The sequence below is a fragment of the Ranitomeya variabilis genome, chromosome 2, assembly GCF_051348905.1.
Source record: "Ranitomeya variabilis isolate aRanVar5 chromosome 2, aRanVar5.hap1, whole genome shotgun sequence".
NCBI classification, from domain to species: Eukaryota; Metazoa; Chordata; class Amphibia; order Anura; family Dendrobatidae; genus Ranitomeya; species Ranitomeya variabilis.
Window position 1 is genome coordinate 155,240,928 of NC_135233.1, and position 12,089 is coordinate 155,253,016.

Below are 12,089 nucleotides of genomic sequence, written 5' to 3' on the forward strand. Positions count from 1 at the left end.
GCAATCCCCAAACAAGCTCTTGAGGCCCACATTTCATTAATACATAAAGAGGGCAAAGACCCGGAGTTGTGCAGCAACTATAGGCCAATATTATTGTTAAACAATGATTTTAAACTGTTTGCAAGCATGCTGGCCAAGAGGTTGAGCATGCTCATGGACATGCTCGTTTCACCTGAACAAACAGGCTTTTTAGGAGGAAGGGAGGGTAAGGACAACTCAATTTGACTATTGCATCTAATGCAGTACATGAGTATACATCGCAGACCCTTAATATTGCTGAGTACGGATGAAGAAAAAGCATTTGACGGGGTGGACTGGATCTATATGCCAGAAACCCTCAAATAATTTGATTTTTCCTCAATAATAATAAATGCATTTTTCCAAATGTACACATGCCCAACTGCGAAAGTAAAGGTAAATTGGGACCTGTCCACACCTTTTGAAATCAGGAATGGCACTCAAAATGGCTGCCCGCTTTCATGCCTTTATTTACATTAGTCATGGAGACCCTGATTCAAAATATCCGGCAGTATCCAGATATAGAAGGTGTCCAAATAGCAGGGAAGACCCATGTAGCGGCCTTCGCAGATGACCTGTTATTACTACTAACTAAACCGACAAGGAAATCCCAGCAGTGCTGAGAGTATTTGAAACATTTAGAGACATGTTGAATTTTAAAATCAATATAGATAAATCTGAAGCAATGAGCCTGAATATTCTGAACTCGACCCTACAGGAGATTAAGTACAAATTTCCAATCAAGTGGGCCTCTTGTTATATTACATATCTGGGCATTAGACTGAGCTCTCAATGGCACTCGTTATTTACACTCAACTTTCTACCGCTCCTAAACTCAACATTGGAAATAATCAGGTATTGGAGGGCACCATTCATTTTTTGGATGGGTCGCAAAAACCTGATTAAAAACGTAATATTACCTAAATTTAGTTATATATCATGGATGCTTCCAATAAAAGTCCTGGTTATGTTTTTCCACAAAACACGCTGCATTTTCCCAAGACATTTTTGGAAAGGATTAAAACCTAGGCTCAGTTGTAACACTCTTTCACTGCCTAGAACTAAAGGGGGAATGCGAGTACCTGATCCTCAGAAATACCACCTAGCAGCTATCCTATCTGTGATCATTGATTGGACGAGAAGCCCCCAAAACAAACTATGGACAAGAATAGCAGAATCTCATTACTGACTCTCTTCCCTTGAGATGAGCCTACATATCAATGAAGGAAAGAGACCCAGGAATCAAATTCGAGGATGGGGAGGTGGAGCACATCTATAAAATTTTGTTTGGCCCATCCAAATGCCTCAGAGTTCAAGAAAACTCATAAAATTGTCACAAGGTGGTATAATACTTCAGATAGACCGCATGTATGGTTTCCTAATATTCTCTCAACGTCTTGGAGATGCGGGATGGATAAGGGGACGTTCTTGCACACATGGTGGTCTTATGAGAGGATCAAACCATTCTGGAGGAGTACCCTAAAAAATATCACTAAGCTGTGCTCACTTTCTGAACCTCCAAAACCAAATCTCATCTTCCTCAACTGGGCTGGTAGCCCTACCCAATCCAGGCATAAAACTGTTATTACTTCTCTTAGCGGCAGCCAAACTACTATTTCCTCCAAAATGGTGCACCCAAAATTGCCCAAGTATCTTGGAATGGGTGCATAAAATTGACCAGCTTTATTACATTGAAGAAATAGCTGCTTGTGCCCATCACTCCTATGACAAATTTAGTAGAAGATGGGCCTCATGGGTGTTATATAGGAAATCTAAGGAATATTTAGACTTGGTGGAGAAACAGGCCTCCACTGAGTAAGGATGGCTATACACACATGACCACGAATAAATAACTCAACTGATCACCATTCCATGCTTACAGTTTAGTGAGGAGCCTTCTCTAGGTTCCACCCTGGCATTGCCGTGACTCACCTATTCTTCTTTTTTACACCCACCTCACTGGGTAAGACCTTAAAATACTTAATTTCTTTCCCAGTTCTTTTTTTTTCTCTTTCTCTTTCTTCAATAAATGTTTGATATTTTTCAAAAGTTAACAGTACACACAAGTAATCTTACCAATGAATACTCGTAAAATTGGAAGAGGTTTGTGATAGATGATTGTTGAGGTTAATTGATGCATCAGAAATTTTGGACAATTTCTGGTTATGAAGTCAATAACCCCTACCTCAAACTGGATCTACGAACATGAACGATGATGTTCTTGTGAAGCAAAGTAGTGCATTATATATTCATGTTTTGGATATGATTTATTTAAATGTTTGAGTATGTACTTACTCATGTTGTACTTGTATTGTCTTATTTTGTTTTAAAACCAATAAAAAGATGATTAAAATAAGTAAATAATCACAGTTTGAATGCTGCTGACTGGCATTATCAATTCCTTTAATATCTTGCTGTATCCCTTTCCTGTTTTATACAGTTCATCTACCTTTTCCCATAGATCCGTCGACTATTCTTTTGTTTTCCCCATGACTCACAATCCAGAAACATCAGTGGCTGGATAAAAGATGCATGAGTCTGTCTGGATCCCAGATACTCACTCAGCTTTTATGCACACACCCTGATTATAAGCAAAATGGTCACAGGTGAGGATGTTACCTTTAGTAGCCATTCAAACCCATTTGTGTCAACTTCTGTGCATGTTCTCAGGCCAAAATCACCAGGGTATGAGAACTTTTCATCAGAGTCATTTGGATGTTTTCTTGGTTGTCATTATGATTTAAAAAGAGAAAACACAGTAGTTTGACAATAAATGGCTTCACCAACCACTAACCATGAGTGGACAAAAAGTTTTGGTGTTATCATTCATATTCTCTGAAAAAAGGTAAAGAAAGCAAAAATTCTGCTGGGGTATGTAACTTTTGGGCACGACTGTATAATATTATGGGGTAGAAACTAATTAGGACTAATAACTCACTGTTAAATGGGTTTTTCACTTTGCACTTCCTTTTTTATCAAAGCTAAAAAATACAAGATTATGTGGTGCTTTGGACAACTTACATTTAGTTGCAATTTGTGAGGAAACCTACAAGCATGTGTTCAATTCCTCTGCATGTTGCCACAGGAGAAATGATTTGCTATATAACACCTGCTGACATCAATGTGCAGTTTAAATTCTACATGCTCTTATTGGTTAGTTCAGATCAAGAGATACTCTTTCTCCACATCTACTTGGCTAATTGACATAGGTTGCAAATATTAACTCCAAATTAGAATGTACAGTGATTCAGTGTAGAGCCAGCATTCAGTCAATGTTCTGGGGCATGCTTACAGGCACCACTTACAGTGCTTTGAGCAGTAACTGAAAGCCAGCGGCTCCCGAGAGGAATAAAGTTTTCTTTTTCATAAGTGCTGCACTTTCAGTATGGTGGCCAGGCACTTTTATAACACTATTAACCTCTAGATTAGCACTTAATATGCAAGTTAATTACATCTGATGTCACATGTTCTCTGTAAGCACAGCTTAAACAGATCTCCAGTGTAAGAAACTCAATAAAAACTTTCTGGTCTTAGGTTAACTGTAGGCAAACATGTATTTTTTCAGATTTGAAACTTAGATTTTGCATTAAAGGATAACATACTGTACTGTAGCTCTAGGTAATAAAACATGGATATTTTAGAGTAGTCCTCCAATGAATTACATCTGTGACATTTCACAGGAGAAGAAATATGGATCAGATTGATAAGGGTTAACCTGCATGACCTTAAAGTCCCGTTATCATGTATGTTTTTTCACAGATAAAATACGTACTCATTATGGATCTATGAGTGTATGTTATCATATCTTTGGTGGGGGCTCTGTAAGCAGATGACATGTCCATTTTTGACCCAATTTGCAGCTCACTTTCACATTTTCAAGTGAAATAAAACTATAGATTTGACTGGTGTCCGTTTTTATTTTCCAATTGGGAGGAGAAACTTCGACTGTTTTATTTTATTTTTTTTTCATACAAAAAAACAATTGAACAATAATGGTAAAATAAATATAAATAAAAAAAGCAATCAATTTTTGCACCTCAAAAAATCCCAATGTCTGAATGAGGGCTTTCTGTTTACAATAAGAAGTGTAATTCCTTTTCTTCATTTGAAACAAACCATCTAAAATTATATGGTAAGCACATTTTCATAAACCTAGCTCTCGCCATTCTGGTATTAAAAAGCTGTTCCTTATGCTGGTTCATATTTGGTTAATTCCTCCAAACAGTAGGCTTTAGTTATTTGGTTTGTACACTGACAAAACTCAAAATTATACAGTCATGTACTGACCTTGATTTGGCTTTTCCATTGTGCATGCAGTATTTTTAATTCTAAGAAGAATAAAAAGGAATATTAAAAATGTATTTTTAATGTAATGGAAACTTAAATGTCTCTATGGGTTCGACTAAAAAGAATTCTGGAAAATATTTATTCGATAAATGTCATGCCTTGGTCAAGTGAAGAAATGAGCAATAATTAATGTGAGATCCTCGAGATGACAAATGCTATGTCATATACAGTGATCAAAAAAACAAAGTTAACACTTAAATAACACAATGTAATTCCAAGTCAATCACACTTCTTTGAAATCAACCTGCACGTAGAAATGATAGGCAATTAGAAAGACAACCCCTCTAAAGGAGTTGCTCTGCAGGTGGTGATCACAGACCATTTTTATGTTCTTATCCTTTTGGTTACTTTTGCATTTTGTTCTCCCCCTAGAGGTACCGTAGCATAAGGCAGTGTCAACAAGCCACATAAATTGCTTAGGTAGTGCAGCTCATTCAGGATGGCACATCAATGCGGGCTGTGTCAAAAAGTGTAGCTATGTCTGTCAGCACAGTGTCCAGAGCGTGAAACAGATAACAGGAAACAGGCCAGTACACCAGAAGATATGGAGGAGGCCATAGGAGGGCATCAACCCAGCAGAAGGACCGCTACCTACTCCTTTGTGCAAGGAAAAGCATGAGGAGCAGTGCAACCCATGCATGCCCAACACCATGCTGAGCGATTGGCATTTGGCAGATAACACCAAGTGTGGCAGATTAGAGATTGGCACCCAGTGCTCTTCACAGATGTGAGCAGGTTCACACTGAGCACATGTTACAGATTCTGGAGATGTCATGGAGAATGTTCTGCTGCCTGCAACACCCTCCAGCATGACCGGTTTGACAGTGGGTCAGTAGTGGTGTGGGGAGACATTTCTTTGAAGGGCTGCACAGCCCTCCATGTGCTAGCCAGTGGTATCCTGACTGCCATGAGGTACCGGTATGAGATCCACAAACCCATTGTGAGACAATGCATGACAGTGCTAGGCCTCATGTAGCTAGAGTGCATCAGCTTTTACTGCATGTTGAAGGCATTGATGCTATGGACCAGCCCGCCCATTACCCAGAACTGAATCCGATTGAACAAATCTGGGACATCATGTCTCACTCTATCCACCAACACCCCGTTGTACCACAGACTGTCCAGGTGTGCAGAGCAAAAGAAAAGGGTTCCAGCTTTGTTAAAGAATGCAATGGGTGTTCAAAACATGTAGCTGTATTTTCCATCAGGATGGAATCTTTAAAATTTAATATTTTTGTGCAACTTCTGAAGCTGGAACCCTTTTATTTTCCTCTGCACAAGTGGCCCCTTCCAGTTCTGTGCCTCAAGACGCCTGAAAGCAGGGGTGAGCTGGTTTACCTTTTTACCCACAGACTGTCCAGGAGTTGACAGATGCATTAATCCAGGCCTGAGAGAATATTTCTCAGGAGAACATCCGCCACCTCATCAGGAGCATGCCCAGGATTTGCAGGGTGTTCGTACAGGCATGTGGAGGCCACGCACACAACTGAGCATTATTTCCTTGTCCTGAGGCATTTCCATTGAAGTTGGATCAGCCTGTAATTTAATTTTCCACTTTGATTTTGGGAGACGAGATATCAGGACATGAGACCAGGCACCGCAGCATTGCCCACTCCTGCCGTTAGCCTCGCCCACTCCTGAAGCAGTGATCCTGCCTCTTGCGACCACACTCCGCCACAGTCTACCCCCGGTAAGCTATCACTATAAGACACACCACCATTTTATTTTTTAAAATTTCTTTATCTTATTTTCCACCCCAAAAATTGGGGTTTGTCTTATAGTCTGGTGCTTCTTATAGTCCGCAAAATACGGTATATATATCTCTAATACACACGCAATGAAGCCTCACTTCTCTTTGAGAAAACAACCCCTGATCTAAACTACATTTTTTATTTGGCTTTTAAATTTCCTAGTAGCCAATGTAGACTGATGAGCAAAAGGGTAACAATGTTTTGAACTTTTAAATTTCACGTTCCATATCTCACCATCTACTACTGCTTCGAACATGAGACTACCATCCTTGTATAAACACAAAAATTGAGATTGGGTCTAAGTTGGTATACATGCAGCACATAAACACATGTTCACAATGTTCATTAAACAGAGAAAAACTACAAGAAACAATTTGATCATATACCTTGCTGTAACTAAATAAATAAAAAAGCAAAAGTGCATTTAAATAACATAGGGTTCTTAGTCAACAGTGTTTTTGATCAAAAAAGCATAATGTAAATTGGGCTGCACGGTGGATGCATTGCAGGCCAAGCACAGTGAGATAGAGCATGGAACCATACAGGGTGATTACACACAGCCCAGCCTCATCTCATCCCAACATGTATTTGGGTGACAATGAGGAAGAGGAAGAACAGGAGCTAGTTTAATGCGCTATAGATGGTACTACAAGCACAACTGTCATACCGTCTGTTCAGCGTGGATGGCCTGAGGACAGGGAGGAAGAGGAGGAGAGCATGGTCAGTCCTTTTGGAAGTTTTGGCTCTTAGCAGTCTGGCACACATGGCTGAGTATATGTTACGCTGCCTTGATCGTGACCCTCACATTCTCAAAATTTTGGGTGACAGTCATTACTGATTGGTGATACTTCTAGACCCACGCTACAAGGAGAACTTTCTATCTTTTATTCCAGAGGCAGACAGGTCTACTAAAATGGGACAGTACCAGAGGCCCTTGTTATGGAATTATAAAAAAAATTCCCACCTGAAAATGCTGGCGGCAGAGGTCACAGTTCGTTGGGCTACCAAGGAATACAGGAGAGAGAGACACAACTCCAATCCAGCAGAGGCAGGGGAACACTGGCAAAGTTCTGGGAGAGTTTTCTCAGATCCTCCCATCACACAGGCCCTGAAGCACGAGGTAGTCTCACAAGGAGTGCAAATATTTGGGAAATGTTGACTGTACCAAGTCCTCCCTGATTCCTCTGTGTCTTATAATAATTGAGCATCCAAGCTGGACACATGGCATGAACTGGCTTTCTACACCTTGGAGGTCTTGGCCTGCCCTGCCACTAGTGTTTTGTCAGACTGCGATTTTAGTGTCGCTGTTGGCATTATAACTAGTGATGAGCGAGTTTACTCGTTACTCGGATTTTCCTTCGCATGCTCGGGTGGTCTCCAAGTATTTGTGAGTGCTTGGAGATTTAGTTTTCATCTCCGCAGCTGAGTATACTCACTTATCACTAATAACTAATAAGCACATCGACCTGTCAACTGAAAATGCTGACAGGCTGACTCTTATAAAAATGAACAAGGGCTGGATTGGGCCAGACTTCTCAACACCACCGAATGATTGCAGCGTAACATAAACTCAAATCCAGTGTCTTTTTTTTGGGAGGTCGATTCCCATGCACCTTTTCACACCCAGACATAGGTATACGCCTCCTGATTTTGGCTATTTGCTGTTGTCCTCCTCCTTCTCTCATCCTCATACTCCACCACCAGATCACCAGGGTGACCGTGGTCCATGATGCAACACCCACGTAATTTTTTTAAACGGTATTTATGATGCCCGTACAAAAAAATGGTTTTACAGTATGTTCATGTATAGCCCCTAGGGGTAAATGTTTGTCAGCCCATACACTTAGTGCATGGGCATTACAAGTATATGAGACCTGCTCCCTTCTAATGGGAATTTTTTTTATGAGGCCTTCCTCCACGTCTCTTCCAAGGGGCATTTAAGTGCCTCCAAATTTTTGCCAGCCCTTGCATTCACTGCATAGGCAAACTATATGGGAAACCCCCTTCCTAATAATGGGAATATTGTTTTATGAGGCCCTCCTCCACGTCTCTTCCAAGGGGTATTGTGGTGCATCCAAATTTGTGGCAGCTCTTGCATTCACTGAATAGGCAAACAGTATGGGCATCCCACCCACTTTTTGGTCTCCATCCCCTGTTGGGACCCCCAGTATGGAATGGGCTGCTTTCTCACGAAACTTTCCAACCCCTCGTATCTGTCGACCAGTCTGACCAGTTCATCGGCATTCCGGGATTACCCTGGGCAACCCAAGTCTATACAGGCCTCTGCAGGGAGTGCACAAACTGGTCCACCACCACCCGTTCTACCATCTGCACAGGCGTAGAGGACTCTGGCTGCATCCACTTTTGGACCAGGTGCCACAGGTCAAACATTTGAGGGCGCGGTGGTTTGTCCCAGTGATACGCCCAACGGTGAACCTGCTTTGCCCTGAGAGTCATTGTTACCCCCAAGCATGCAAGGATCTCCATTTTTAACTTGCCATACTCTTTAGCGTCCTGCAAAGCTGAATCATACAATGCCTAAAAGAAACAAAATGAGCAAAAACCCTGCAGTAACTAAATAAGTAAAAAGCAAAAGTGCATTTAAATAACACAGAGTTCTTAGTAATACTATTTTTGATCAAAAATAGTATAAAGGCCATCCCACCTCGACAAGGTGACTCTGATCGGGACAGTCCTACACTGTCTAGTATTAAAAACCTTATCATGTGTCAAAGTTGACCTCAGTGTATGAATGAGGTCAGACAAAAGGACCGGGTCCCAACCAGTGGACACCAGTCTGGGGAAGCCTCCAAATGTAATTTCCAACTCAGGAAAGGGAGGCCACACCCTGGTTTGCACAGAATGCAAAAATGCAAAGAAAAAATACACAAATTGAGCTTGGTTTGAGTTGGTATACATGCAACACATAAACGCATGATCACACAAGCTAAATCATAGTATGCTTTCTGCGTTTCCCTTTCAAGTAAAGCACCAGTACCGCTGCCCACTGCTCTGACGGAAGTTTTTCCCTCTCGGTATCCCTTTCAAACACCATCAGGAATGCCTCAACATTGCAATTCTCCATTGTAGATTGTTCAGTCTCAACAACGCAGTTCTCCACTGTACGTTGTTCAGCTTCACCACTGCAATTCTCCACTGCAGATTCTTCTGCTTCAACATTGCAATTCTCCACTGCAGGTTCTTCAGCCTCAAGACTGCAGTTTTCCACTGCAGGTTCTTTAGCCTCAACACTGGAATTCTCCACTGCAGGTTCTTTAGCCTCAACACTGCAATTCACTGCAGATTCTTCAGCCTCAACACTGCAATTCACTGCAGGTTCTTCAGCTTCAATATTGCAATTCTCCATTGCAGGTTCTTCAGCCTCAACACTGCAATTCTCCACTGCAGGTTCTTCAGCCTCAACACTGCAATTCTTCCCTGCAGGTTCTTCAGCCTCAACACTGCAATTCACTGCAGGTTCTTCAGCTTCAATATTGCAATTCTCCACTGCAGGTTCTTCAGCCTCAACACTGCATGTACTTCAGCTTAAATATTGCAATTCTCCACTGCAGGTTCTTCAGCCTCAACACTGCAATTCACTGCAGGTTCTTCAGCTTCCAGAGACCGCTGGAAAAATGCTTGAGTTTCCCATAGACTTAGATTGGGCTCGTTGCTCAGGTCGAGCACCTGAGCATTCCAGTTTGATCGACCCGAGCAACGAGCACTTGAGCATTTTAGTGCTTGCCCATCACTATTAGAGATCCATTATTTTATACTAGGGTTCTATCATCCTAATACAGCACTAAAGGTTAAAAATTACCTCTATTATGAGCATATTGCAGTTTGTGTTTATGTATCCTTCTGGTTTTTGAATTGTTTTTATATTTATATGTTTGTCTGTCTCTATTTGTTTGATATCCCATTAATAAATATGTATTTTTGAAAGTGATCTCTTTTTCTTGGCATGCTTGTTTGTTCTTTCTTATGCATATAACTTTTCATACATTACCATACCTTGTACAGAGATGGTTATTACCTGAGTTATCACCAATCAGCGGTTCCTAGAAGATCACAGTTTGTATGGCAGAGTAATTTTCCGTTTCCCTAGTCACTGTTAAGTCTCTCTCTCCTGTAGGCTATAAGTTCTTATGATCAGTGAGATTATTTCTCTGTTCCCATCCAAGTGCATTTTTCAAGAAATTACAAGTTTTCCAGCATTAAGACTCACTCAAAGGTTTTTGCGGCTAATCTAAGTTTTGGAGAAAATTGATGAAGTTTGCAAATTCAAGTTTCAAAAGATCCACACATCTCTACAGATAGCTCTTTGAAATGCATACCAGTCTTAAATTTATAGATGAAATAAAGCTTTGACATGGTGTCAGATACAAAATGATGTGAAGCTACCTCTGTGGCTGGAAGCTTTGCGCAATAAAGGCAGAATATTAGAGAATTTTAAGGCGAAAGGTTTTTCCAAGTGTAAGAAATCTAGGCTTTAGTCAAACAAAATAGGTCATCCAGCAGAATTATAATCCAAAACAGACATTCAAAAGTCACGAGAATGGCTAAGATTAAACTGGCCTGAAACGAGTTCTAATCATAATACAAATGAAAATTTTTAGAAAGAGCTCAAATCTGCAATTGGGAAAAGGAACTCTGCAAACATTTAAGAGCATGAGAGCATTACAGTGGAAAAGTGGAAGTAGTTACCAGCAAACAAGAGCACAAAGCTCATGGATAGCTTCAAAAAAGTAAGTAGGTGGTCATTGTTGCCTTAGGTTGTGCGACAAAGTGTTAGTTGGGAAACGGTTCCTTGAATCATATCTTTGTCAAATACTATATTAGTGGTGCACGGATCAAGGCTGTGTATTGGTATCAAGCAAGAAACATTCGTAGACATAGGGTATCCAGCAACGCATCCAAAAGGCAAAGTAGGTTAAAAACAACTATTTGATTAATTAAAAATATAGCAGAAGCAAGAGGGAATTGTCCTATTGTTTCCAACAAAAGAGTTCTTAGTCACAGCTTTCAATGTTATTAAAAAGATAGGCCAGTTTCCAGGAAACTTTTTCCTTCTAGGTTAATAAATTGCTGTTTTTAACCTTTTTATCTTTTTGGATGTTTTGCTGGATACCCTATATTTGTGGAGTCATTAGTTCATGCCCTTCAGTAATGCAGCAGTTTTGCCAGTGAAATACCCATGCTGATTGATAGTGATAATTAGTGAGGCAGTGAATCTTCAATGCTGTTTCACGTTACAATTTTTTATTATTATTATTATTAATAATAATAATTTATAAAGCACCATTATTTCCATGGTGCTGTACATGAGAAGGTGTTATATACAAAGTTATAGATATCATTTACAGTAAACAAATTTACGATGGGGAGAGGACCCTGTCATTGCAGTCTTACATTCTACAATGCGAGGAACGCTAATTTATGTAGATAATATTGTTGTTCAAAATGTTTTTATTGAAAGTTTTTCAAATATTATGGGGGGAGTGGTACAAAAAAGGAAAAGGGGGAGTCATTAGGAAAAGCATGGGGAAACAAGGGACAAATAGGAAAAAAGGGAAGAAGGATACTTCGTAAAGCACACAATATAAGAAACAGGAAAAGCATTATATTCCTTTCATATAATAGCTGTTAATAAAATATTGAAATGCAATATCATTACACGAAGATGAAGGAATTTTTGTTAGGACTCAGTTAAACAAAAATTAGGCATACATTTTTTAGACCATGGAAGCCATCTTGACCCCTTCATGACCCAGCCTATTTTGACCTTAATGACCTGGCCGTTTTTTGCAATTCTGACCAGTGTCCCTTTATGAGGTAATAACTCAGAAACGCTTCAACAGATCCTAGCGGTTCTGAGACTGTTTTTTCATGACAAATTGGGCTTCATGTTAGTGGTAAATTTAGGTCGATAATTTTTGCGTTTATTTGTGAAAAAAATTGAAATTTGGCAAA